Genomic DNA, 13,453 nt, shown 5'->3' on the forward strand with positions numbered 1-13,453 from the left:
CAGGCAGCCAAATTCAGTGGGGAAAACTCTTGCAGTGGTGTATTCGGGAAAGTAAAAGAAAGAAAAAACATATATTATTTAAAGTAGTGACTAGAGAGTATAGAAGGAAAGATATCTAAGTATTTTAGACAAAGCATGCAGACAATTGAATTAAGAATATTACAAGAATAGGTAGACCCCTAACCGGGAAAAGCCGAAAGAACAACAGGTAAACTAAATTAAACTAAAATAAGTGAAAGATCTAATAAATGCAAGAGTACTGTTGGACTCCAGCAGTAATAAAACCTATGTGCACTTTTAAATAAAAACTAGGTAGTATTGAAATCTACAGCAAATACTGGCAAGTTTGCAAACAGCAACAGATTAACATAAAAAGAAGCAAAACTGTAATTATACATGTAAACAAAAAGCAATGATTAGAAGAATAATGGCAGAAATAGATAATAAGTGCTATAGATGGATACATATAGGTATTTCCTGCATGCAATGAACGGCCTATCTCAGCACTAACTTAACAGAGTGAGAGAGCAGTAAAGTTAGCTTTGGGTTCCATGTAAGCAATTATGCCATCCAGAGTATGTGTTAATGTGTAATTAACACCCAACCAGGGGTGTTATGAGGCCTGATGCCATTGGTGGAAGGCACCTCTAGAAGGACATTATTGCATTTAGAGAATGGGGTATCTGTAAAATGTTTGTGTTTATTTCCAGTGACTGCAGATTGAAGTTACTAAATAATGACATTCATTTGAGTTTCAGAATTATTTTCTTCAGAAAATTGATGCTAACACAAATCCTTTTATTTATTGACATTTGTTGAGTGGGAATGTTCACCGGGTCAAAAACCCATTTTCAGTGGAGACCTGGTGAAAAAAGCTCAAGTGTTACAGTAAAATGAGTAGAACATAAGTAAATCAAATATTACATGTATAAAAAGAAAAAAAAACATATACAATGCAATTCATCTCAGAGTTTACATTATTAGGCTATAGGAGTCAATAAGTACAGATTGGGAAGTTACATATGTAGAACAGTATAGATATGCAATAGTACCATTTGTAGTGCGTGTTAACAAAAAAACTGAATAGCTAGGTAACACAACTGAAGTCATAGAACTGGTTATTACACATTGCACAATAGAATGATTTGTTAAAGGGCTGGTTTTAATGTGGTCTCTTTGTTTGGCAGGGGCAGGAAAGATTGTTTAGGTAGTATGATTTTAGTGCTGACTTAAAGGTTTTTACACCGTCAGTTTGAGTTATTTGTGAGGGTAAGGTATTCCGTAGTTTGGCAATACTATGGGAGTAATGACATTGTCCAGGTGTTTTGTTATGGTCAGCAGCTGTTTAGTTGTGGATCTAAGCAACTTTGTAATTTTATAAGAGTAGTAATTAAAAACTATTGCTATTTTAAGCCTTTGTTCCATATTTATTTTTGGCTTTATGTAGATTTCTTCAGCTGAAAGGTCCAGATGTATGCAGGTCTGTTTAATGTCAATGTCACGCACTCTCTCACATATTATTCTGTTTCAGAAAACGTGGTAACACAAATGCTAATAATCAAGGAAAATATTTTGAGTCTTTCTTTCCTGTTTATTTTAGGTTTATGCAGATGTGTTGAGGTAAGAGCGAACAGAGCATACGTTTGTACTGTCCAGATTTTTGCAGAATGTCCAGGTTTTTGGCTCATACGTTTAGTCTCATTGTCATAAAATGTGCAGTTTTTTTTATAAATAAATGGGGATTGAAGTCATTAAATAATGACAAGATATTTGCGTTTCAGACTGCATATCCTTGAGATAATACATGCTAATGGAAACTCTGTTACTCTAGGAAGTTTAAACGTTGTTAAAAGCAACATTTATAAGCTGTCCTTATTTTTGGTTATTGTTTGTTATTTGTGGGTCTGTCCAGATTCCTAGCATGGAGAAGTTGACAGGTATGGTGAAGAGGTAAAAAGTCTTAGGTGCTGCTGCATGGATCAGTCAATTTGTGTCACTCTTTTCTCTGTCACAGACACACGCAGAGAGACACAGTGTGTGTTTGACACACACACACACACACACACACACACACACACACATACACACACACACAGACGCACACATACTTTGTCTTTCTCATATACTTACACTCAACAGAGACAGATAGACAAAGACACACACCTTTTTCAGTTTTATTTTACAGTGGTTAAACAGCAAAAGTGGTGGTTAGGGAGTGTAAAATAACAGTTTGGTGATTCTTGCTTTTACTCACATTCAGATATATACATACAGCGTACAGACACACATAGTAATAAAGAGAGGCTTTATTTTCTTTTTAACATTTTAGACTCCCTTACTGTCATGTGCCCTTGACTCCCAACACTAGAGGGAGAGGTCAGCTTTTGTGACTCTTTTCAGCTTGTATGAGTTCACAAAGATGCCCTTTGGGATGAAAAATGCCCCATTCACTTTCCAGAGGCTGGTAGATTGTGCCTTAGCAAGAGCAGGTGATTTTGCCCTTGCATACCTGGATGAGATTGCCATCTACAGCCATTCCTGGCAAGAGCACCTTCAGCATGTCAGGGAGGTGCTGGGCAGACTACAGATGGCAGGGTTGACCATTAAGCCCAGTAAGTATCAGGTGGGTATGGCAGAGGTCTTCTACCTGGGACATAGAGTGGGGAGTGGTAAGATCAGGCCAGAACCTGCCAAAGTGTTAGTAATTGAGGCATGGCCTTCCCCTATTACCAAAAAGAGGTGAGGGCATTCTTAGGGACAGCAGGGTACTATTAAATGTTTGTCCCCATATATAGTGCCATAGCTGCTCCCCTCACAGACCTGACAAGGAAAATGGGCCAGATAAGGTAGTGTGGACCCCAGCATGTGAGCAAGTATTACAGAAGCTTAAAGGAGCTTTGGGGGGACCCCCCTGTGTTAGCCAGTCCAGATTACAGCAAAGAATGTGTTGTGCAGGTAGATGCTTCAAACTATGGGGTGGGGGCTGTACTCCGCCAGATTTCCCCAGAGGGAGAAGAGTACCCAGTAGTATATCTTAACCATAGGCTCCAACCCATAGAGGAATGCTATGCAGCTGTAGAAAAAGGATGTCTAGCCATAATGTGAGCACTGCATAAACTTTAGCCTTATCTGTATGGAAGGACTTCACTGTAGTTACAGACCACAATCCCTTAGCATGGCTACAGCAAGCCAGCTAGCAAAATGTCAAGTTACTAAGGTGTAGCCTAGGGTTACAGGCATATGACATGACAGTGCAACACCATAGTAGGGCCAGCAGTGCCAGTGCAGATGGGCTGTCAAGACAGGGTATAGGGTAGTGTATTCCCAGATAGACTCATCCCTCTCAAGCAATGTTTCTCAAGGGTCACTTGAAAAACTAGCTTGAGTCTTCAAGGAGGGAAGAAGTGTGATGAAAGGGGGATACTGCCAGCCCAGCTAGCTGGAATTTTGTAAATAATTATATATCATTTGTGAATATCAACATGAGCTATATAAGATGCTTGTGTTACAAATGTATTAGAACTGTATGTCATGTGTATAACAAACTGGTCTGTACAGACGTGTGAGAAAAAGGTATTTTGTAAAGTACTAAGCTTAAAAATGTAACCACAGTGTGTCCAACTGGAAAAGAACAGAAATATGCATGCACTGTTATAGCTCTTTAAATGTATATATTTTAATGGTGGAAACTGGAACACAGGAGGTTAACTTCAGTCCAGCAAAACTTCAGAAAAATAGCTGAAATTAAATTACTTTATGGCTACACAATAAAAAAATGATATCTTTCAGTTTCATTGCAGTAAGGAGACACAATGTCTTAAACTAGGGAGATTTCTGCATTGTCTCTAGGGTAAAATAATTACTAGTTTTGAAATGTGAAGGAAGGTAATTGTTTTATGCTTTCCAACATTTGCCAAAGATCTGAAGTCTATGTATTTTCACAGATAGATGCTAAATACTGCTAGCTTCCAGCAGTGGGGGTTTCACTTGGGATAGAGTCAGATGACTAGAAATGTTGTCATTCTGCAAGCTATCCTAATAGTAATATTTGAGATATTAATTTAAGAAGTCTCTTAAAGAGATACAGGTTCATAGGTTCATAGGTTGATACTAGGCTATCTGCCCTAGGGCATTTATAAGCCTAGACAGAGTGTGTTTGGCTTTCGCCACCCTTTTAGATTTGTTGACTGTGTCTCTGTATAGTAGGTCACAGAAGGTAGCCCTTTTAAGGTTTGTTTACTGTACCTCTGTCAAGCAGCGACACAGAAGAGATCCCAGGGGTAAACTTACGATCTCCCATCCATTCGTCAAGATTTCTCTTGAAGAGGGTCAGTGAGGGGCTCTGCCTGACATGGATTGGGATTTTGTTCCAGAGTGAGGGGAGCCTATGGGATATGAATCTGTCCCTCCAGCATGTCCTGTTTATTTCTGTGCTGAGGTTCAAGTCCCTGGAGCATGTAGCTCTAAGGGATTTAAATTTCCTGAGGTGAAGCATGTCCATTAATTCTGGGTTGGACATGGCTTTATACGTCAGACACAGATCGCCTCTGAGTAGGCGGTATGCAACTGAGTAGAGCTGGAGTTTCTTTAGCCTAAATGCATAGGGCATCTGTTTGAGCCCCTTGATCCTCTTGGTGAGATACTTTTGGGCTCTTTCCAGATGCTGAAGGTGTTGGGTAAGGTACATCCCAAAGGGGCATTGTACTCAATTATGGGCCTGATAAGTGATGAGTAGAGGGGCACAATGACCTCTCTTGATCTAGATGTGAACCCTTTCATGATAAGGTGGGCTATATAGAAGGTCTTTCTAACCACTTTGGCAATGTGATTGTCAAAGGAGAGATTGCTATCTATTTGGGTCCCCAAGTCCCTAATTACTTCTTCTGTACTTAATGGATTACCACCTATGGGGTAATTTGTGGGCACTTTGTTTTTTCCAAAGGGGATGACTATGCACTTTTTGGCATTTAGTTTTAGGCCATGGCTCTGGCACCAGTTATGCATCTCTGTGAGACCCTTATGGAGGATGCTTGTGTCAGTCGGAGAGTTGATTAAAGCATCCAGTTTGCAGTCATCTGCAAACTTGGTCAGCCATAGTCCACCCGTGTTAGAATGTACCTCGGAGAAATATATACCGAACAAGAGAGGTCCCAGGACTGAGCCTTGTGGGACACCACTTGTAACTGGTTTAGAGTCTGACATGGCACCTGCTATTCTGACCATGTGGATTCTATCCCTGAGCCAGTTTGCTACCCACCTTGAGACATAGGGGTTGATATTTAAGCTGGTGAGCTTATTTATGATGCTCGAGTGGGGTATTGTGTCAAAGGCCTTTGCGAGGTCCAGGTAGGCTGTGCAGACTACCTTCCCTTCATCTATGGCTTTGGTAACTGTTTCAAAGAAGTTGACCAGGTTCAAGAGGCAAGATCTGCCTTTAACGAAGCCAAACTGTGTAGGATCCAGTGTCTGGAGGTTCCCAATGTCTTTGTTTATGATTTCCATGATGATATGCTCCATAGCTTTGCAGACCAGGCTAGTCAGGCTTATAGGGCGATAGTTTCCGGGGTCTGTTGTGGCAGCACCTTTGTGGAGTGGGACCACTGTTGCTGTACGCCATTCCTTGGGAACATATCCTGTAGTAAGGCTGAGATTGAACAGTGACTTTATATGAGGGTTTAGTTCTTCTTGGAGCTCGTGTAAGACACAGCCCGGGACACCTAGTGGTCCCATTGATGCTGTGTTTTTAGCTCCGGAGAGGGCAGCTCTCACCTGTGTATCTGTGATCTCAGGAAGGCTACACTCTGTTGGGATAGATATTTGCTCTTTTGGAGGGGTAGGGGGGAGAAGTTTGCACTGAACCTTTCTGCCAGGATGTTGGCAATGTCTGTGGGTTCAATGAATTTTTTGTCATTTTGCACTAACTCAGAGAATATCTGTGAGTTGCCTCCCAGGTTTCTGACATAACTAAAGAAGGACTTGTGATTATCTTTAGTGTCTTGTGCAATTTTTCTTTCAAAGCTGGCCTTAGAAGATTTTATGAGGGATCGTAGTTTCTTGCTAGTACTGATCAGTGATGCCTTCCCTTTTTGGGATTTTGCTCTGTCACGTAGTAGCTTTTTCCTTTTGTTGTATAGCTTATTTATGGCTGGGGTTCACCAGACAGGTCTCCTGCCTTTGGAGGAGTGAGTCTTGGTTTTATTTGGGATAGCATGCTCCATGCATTCTTGTAGGTGTCCATCCATAGAATGCTTTTGTAAAGGATTCTGCATTTTGGGCCGTATTGTTCATAGGTTCATAGGTTCATAGATTAGTACTAGGCTAACTGCCCTTGCGAGCCATTTTAAGCCTAGCCAATTATCCCTTGTGATACTCAAACCCTGTACCTTGTGTTTGTAAGGCAAACACCTTAACCATTAGGCCACCCTCCCAACCACTTTTTTGTCCACTGGCCTGGGGGCTTTGAAGGATTCCACCTCAGTTTTGAGAAGTGTGAAGGGGCTTTGAAGGATTCCACCTCAGTTTTGAGAAGTGTGAAGCTTGCTTTTGAGAAGTTCTTTACCGTGGTTTCCTTGGCTAGGGGTGGGGATGGAATATGGATGTCCAGTGAGATTTGTTTATGGTCTGATCTTACCAATGAGGGGTATACCTCTGATGTGGAACATAGAGACCCCATGTTGGTGATGCCCAGATCCAGTATGTTTTCCTCTCTTGTGGGAGTGGTGACCAGTTGTTCCATAGCATTTGAGTTTATAAATTCTAGGAACCGTTGGGCGAGGGTGTTTGGGCTTGAGTAGTTTTCCCAATCAATGTTTGGGTAGTTGAAGTCACCCAATATAATAGTGTTTGGAGAGACCTTCATATTCTCCAGTGTTCTCAGGAAAGCCGAGTGAGGTTCCTGTGTTTGGGAGGGTGGTCTGTAGCAAGCTACAAACTGAAAGGCAGTTTTGCCCACTGTTAGTTGCACATGGATGGTCTCCAAAGCTTCATGCAGTGCCACTAGCCTGGAGGTGTGGGTATCTTTGATAAATATGGATACTCCCCCTCCTTTTGTGGTTTGGTCCGAGTTTTGGGGCCGGAAAGCATGGTATGAAGTATAGCCTGGTAGTGCTGGGGTGCTCTCACGAGCCTTGAACCAGGTTTCTGTTACTGCACAGATATCGATATTCTCCATACTGAGGAGAATCTCGAGTGTGTGCATCTTGAGGTTTAGACTTCTGGCGTTGAGCAGCATTACCCTTAGTTTTCTTTTCTTTGTGTTGTCTATGGGGGTGGGTTTGTCTTTTGAGCCTTGCCTAAAAAAGGCACTATGGGGGAGGCAAGAGCCTTAGCCAGTATTTGAAAACCCAGGGGTGACAGGTAAGCCATCCCTAGCGAAGCAACATGGCTTGTCGAGCATGTCATCCCAGGCTGACAGACACTGGATCCCCTTAGAATGACACCGATACTTTAGCCATTTGTTAAAATTGATCATTTTGTCTTTATACTGTGGCATCATTCTTGGTGAGGCTAAGATGCTACTCAAGGTCAGGGTCATACCGGCCTGGGCTACATGATCAAAGAGCTCCTGTACGTCTTTTTTCATGTAGTCCAGGGAGGTACATCTCAGGTCATTCACACCAGCATGGACAATGACGGAGTCATACTTGTACTTGCTTTGGAGTGACCCAAGTGCTTGTGTTATGTGGTGGATCCTGGCACCCGACAGGCAGCTTACAGTGACCTTCTCCTTGTTCAGCCTGGTGAGTGGGACGTCAGTGTGTCTGACAATAGAGTCACCTATTACAAGTGTATTAGGTATGTTTTTTAACCCCTGCTCTGTATCTCTTTGCTGCTGTTTACCCCTAGCTCCGGAGTCCATTCCTTGTCGAACCAACCTGGCATACTGATTCACAGTTGGGAATCTGCCCTATCTGCTGCTGACCTATTGACTCATCCCACCACAGCAACTGCTGCCCAATCTCCAAAACTAAGGAATTGCACCTTTGTACACCCTGTGCTTCAGTCCAGCAAGGAAAAGAAACGAACCAACCTGGCATACTGATTCACAGTTGGGAATCTGCCCTATCTGCTGCTGACCTATTGACTCATCCCACCACAGCAACTGCTGCCCAATCTCCAAAACTAAGGAATTGCACCTTTGTACACCCTGTGCTTCAGTCCAGCAAGGAAAAGAAACGAACCAACCTGGCATACTGATTCACAGTTGGGAATCTGCCCTATCTGCTGCTGACCTATTGACTCATCCCACCACAGCAACTGCTGCCCAATCTCCAAAACTAAGGAATTGCACCTTTGTACACCCTGTGCTTCAGTCCAGCAAGGAAAAGAAACGAACCAACCTGGCATACTGATTCACAGTTGGGAATCTGCCCTATCTGCTGCTGACCTATTGACTCATCCCACCACAGCAACTGCTGCCCAATCTCCAAAACTAAGGAATTGCACCTTTGTACACCCTGTGCTTCAGTCCAGCAAGGAAAAGAAAGTATGTTATTTTAACCTACAGGCAATACAACTACTATTTCTTGTATTTACACCTCAGGTTCATTGTACACTCCCCAGCTAAGGCTACCAGCAGCAAAGACCTTTTTTTCTACTCTCAATTTTCCCCTTTTATTACACCTATCCTCCTGTACGTCTTTACATTATTTTCCCTCCTTGAATCCCCTGACCTGCTACTTCCCAAACAAAACCTTTAGCTTGTTGTACTGCATCTTGCCACCAGGTGACATTTTTTCTCCTAGAAGCTATCCCTCTAACTACCTTCCCAGTCCTCATGTTCACAGACTGACTCAACCTCTTGTACTGCAGCTCCACTTTACCCTTAGACCTCTACTGAACTTTATCACCTATCTACCCTGCTTATTTCACTTTTTCTACGCTCTCCTTCCACCTACTCTCATCCAAACTACCCTTACCTTTCATATCTCCACTGATTGTTTTCCTTGGATCCGCTCCTCAGAGGTTAACCGCTCCGTTAGCCCTCGGGCTCACTTCGCCCCTACCCTACCCCAAATCCCACCCACCCCCAGTGTATCCACCCTTATACTTGCCTTGCCACACCCCCTAGTACCTTCCCACCTATCACAACACTGACCCATTTTCACACTTCCAAACCTACCTAGCACCATCCACACCTCCCCCCCTCAACACTCCCTCCAAACACCACACCCATCTTACTACTTCCAGCACTATGAAACCTAATACTTTAACTTACCTTAACATACTGTGTTCATTCACATTCCTAAATTTCCTGGTTATATCTTACACTCTTACCTACTATGAAAACCTAAGTCTGTCAGGCTCCCTTACATCATCAAAGCAAACTAACCCTACTCTCCTCCCAACCTCAATACCATATCCTACCCTGTCATCATCATCCCCATACCTTCCTCCCCAGTTTCACGAATAAACCACAACAAATACTACAAAACCAGAAGGCTCTACCTCACCTACTCGAAATCAGAAAGATTTCCCTCCCTCTCCTGCTCCTACTGGTTCATGGGGACATACATCCCAACCCTGGCCCTAACAACTCCTTTCCACTTACCCCCACTGTCCAAAATACTAAAACCATGAAATCCCTTTTCGCCCAACTCTCTTACAGTTGCTCACCTAAATATTCGTAGTATAACAAATAAAATTACCCAGCTCCATGTCCTAATTGACTTCTACTCATTTGACATCCTCTGCCTAACAGAAACCTGGCTTAAACCAGCAATCAAAGACAATGAAATTACCCCACCTGGTTACAGTATCTTAAGACTCGATCGACCAAACAAAAAGGTGGGGAGTTGCCATACTTTATAAATCTGAATTACAAATTAGCCTGATAGACTACCAACCTCCCTCTCCTACAAATGCTGAACTCCTTTGCTCCAAACTTCAGATTAATAAGAACAAAGCAATGTATATTATGTGTTGCTACATCCCTCCGGGAAAAATATAAATACACTTGAAAATATCCTTAGCTGGCTTTCTTCTACCATCCCACAAGAAATTATCTTCTTAGGTGATCTCAATATTGACTGGAACTCCTGCTGTTCCACTAAACCCACCTCTCATAAACCTCTACATGTTCCAACAAATCATAAACTTCCCTACAAGAATACATAAACCTACCAAGAAGCAGAGTATTCTTGATTGGATACTTGTTAATAACAATCCCCATGCATATAAAACAGGTATACTCCTGACAATATTAGTGACCACCTCCTACATACATTTCCAAACAAAATATAGTAGTCCTATGCAGTCAGTATATCGAACTATGTAGTAAGAAAAACTTTAGCCTTCCCAACTTCCTCCTAGAACTTAAAGCTTGCAACTGGGCACCTCTCAAAGACCTTCCTCTTGAAGAGGCAGTCACTTATTTCAATAATACATTCCTCCAAATTCTGGACAGCCATGCCCCATCTCGCCAAATTAAAATAAGGTCCAAAGCAGCTCCATGGCTTTCCAAAGAAACCAAGCAAAAATGATACTAAGAAACAAACTTTGGGCAAAATGGAGAACCACAAAACCCCACTGACCACCAACATTTCAAACACCTTAGAAATACCACAAAGAAACTTATACTCCTTGACAAAAAACTTCAACTTTAAATTTCAACAAAACCCCCAACAGAACCCTCAAAATTTTGGTCTGGAATCAAGAAACTCCTATACCCTGGAAACTCCAAAACACCCACCCCTGCCAACCTAACTCAGACCCTCCTAATAAAATTGCTGACATCATAAATAACTTCTTCTCAGAAACAGTCACCTCTCTTGCCAACACCTTAACTCCACCAACAACCCTTGAACTCAACCCTCCTAATAATAAAATACCCTCTTTAAAGTTCAACACAGTATCCACAGCCTTCATTCACAACCAACTCCAAAAACTTAAACCTTGTACCCCTCAGCAGACAAACTGCCAGCAGAGTATCTGCAGCTAGCTGCAAAGGTACTAGCATTCCCAGTCTCCATCTTAATAAACAGAACCATAACCGAATCCACTATTCCATCTCTCTGGAAAATCTCCCATATCATCCCCTTACATAAAGGGGAAATACAACTGAACTTTCAAACTACCGTCCTATAGCCCTACTCTCTCCTCTAGCTAAAATTATGGAACGATGTGTCCAACAACAACTTCTAGAACACCTTCTCCATAATAACCTACTTGCTGACTCACAGCACGGCTTTAGACCATTCCATAGTACCACCACTGCCCTTCTCTCCTTTACAGACACCATCAACAAAAATCGCAACAATAATCTATATTCATCTGCATTATTTCTTGACCTCTCAAAGCATTCGATATGGTTAATCACCATCTCCTGATTGATATGCTTAAATCCCTTTCTCTTGACACAATGGCTATTCTGTGGTTCAACTCCTACCTGTCAAATAGACAACAAGCAGTACTCTGGGATGGTCATTTATCCTCCCAGCTCCCAGTCTCCATTGGAGTCCCACAAGGCTCTATTCTAGGTCCCCTCCTCTTCTCCATCTTTATTAATAATCTGAATACCTCCCTCCCATCCTCCACTTGCATTCAGTATGCAGATGACTCTACCCTCATCTGCACTGCAATGTCTCCTGCTGAACTACATTCATGTACCCAAAATGTTTTTACTGCAGCAGAAAATTGGTTCAAACACATCTGTCTCCTCCTTAATCCTAAAAAAACTAAGTTACTATTGATTACTCCAACTTATAAGTCCATCCCAATTTCCTTTACTATTGTCTCTAACAATGGCACAATTATATCACCCGACAGCACTACAAAACTGCTTGGTGTGACAATAGATAATCAACTAAACTTTGATGCTCACATCAATTTAACAATAAAAACAGTTAACAAAAAAATAGGTGCACTCTATAGACTTAAACAATTTCTCACACCAGAGACTAGGATATCCTTAGCTCAAACACATCTCATCTCAACACTACTGTATGCCTCTCCAACCTTTATTAACCTATCAAAAACAAACCTATCAAAACTAGCCTCATCCTACCACAACATTGTCAGGTTTGCTACAAGTGCCCCATATAGGACTCATCATTGTTTAAATCTCAGACAACTAGGTTGGCTTGAACTGCAAAATCTCATTCTACTCCAACAACTGACTATTACCCACAGGATACTCCACTTCCCTTCTAATACACCTATTCTTAATACTCTTATTTCCCCCTATAAAAATCTCTCTAACCTACGCTCAGCTAATAAACTTCTAGTAGCCACATGTAAATCTCAGAACAAAGCAGGTGACTCCCTTTTCTCAAATGCTGTGGGTACACACTGGAACAAGCTCACTTGTGAACTTACTACCTTGACCTCAACACCTCTTCAAGAAACATTTAAAGACCGACATCAAATCACATTGGCACTGCCCTTGCTCTTCCCTGACTGACTCTCTTTCTACTTCCACATCTTTCCACCTCTTTTCCAAACACCTCTATCTGCACTGTACAAACCCATCATATAGATAAGCAGCATTTCTCCTTCTCTCACTCTGCCTTGTCTCCATCTAGCTGATACCACTCCTCCCACCACCTCAATTTCTTTTTTCCCTTGACTCTATTCAGCTTGTGACTTCCTCTTTCTTATGATTTTACCTATTACAACTACTTACTTTGCTTATGTTTTACCCCCTATCACCTCTAAGATGCTTAAAAAAAAAAAAAAAAAAAAAATATATATATATATTTTTTTTATTCTGTATTATAACACTGCTCGTATTGCTGTGTGTTTTTGAATTGTTCTGTTGTTCTGTATTCTAATTAGTTACTAACTCCTGCTTAGTAGTTTTAGTTAAACTCTTGTATATATATTTTTTTTTCTTAAGTTTGTTACCATAGACTGTTACAGTGGAGCTTTTCTCCTCGGGCCTCTACTGAAAATGGACATGTATCCAGTTAGACTAGCCCGGTCAACAAATGTAAAATAAAAAAAAAAAAAAATAAAATAAATAAAAATAATATGTTGTTTAGCCTTAAGGGCTGTGACTGTGTGGCACACTGACTTTGTGAGCTATGTGCAATGTGGATATTGTTTCGTGGTAGGTGTTGCTTGCATGTCTGCTTTGGAGCTCTCTGCTGCTTAGGCATATTTTTATTTAGAGCCTCCGAGTATGTTTTTGTGTGTTTATGTGTTTGGTTTGCTGATGCGATAGATCTATGTGAGACTGGATTTGTGGTGTGTGTGGTTACCTTCTCCTCCTGACAGGCTGTGCCTGTACTGGGTTGAGAGAGCTTAGCCTCCAGTTTGGCTATATAGTTGCATCTCTCACATATATTTGAGTTTGTTGGGAGGAGGAGAGGGTGGTCTGTATACATAAGGCAGTTGTAACATTGCCTCAAGATTCCCAGATTCACCAGCTGGACTGGAGAGTAAACTTGAAACTGACCTTTGGACATGCCTGAATAATATAGGGAACTACTTATTGACTGATCAGAAAGAACCA

Source organism: Protopterus annectens, chromosome 3.part1 (assembly GCF_019279795.1).
Source record: "Protopterus annectens isolate FY-2018-M chromosome 3.part1, PAN1.0, whole genome shotgun sequence".
Classification (NCBI taxonomy): domain Eukaryota; kingdom Metazoa; phylum Chordata; order Ceratodontiformes; family Protopteridae; genus Protopterus; species Protopterus annectens.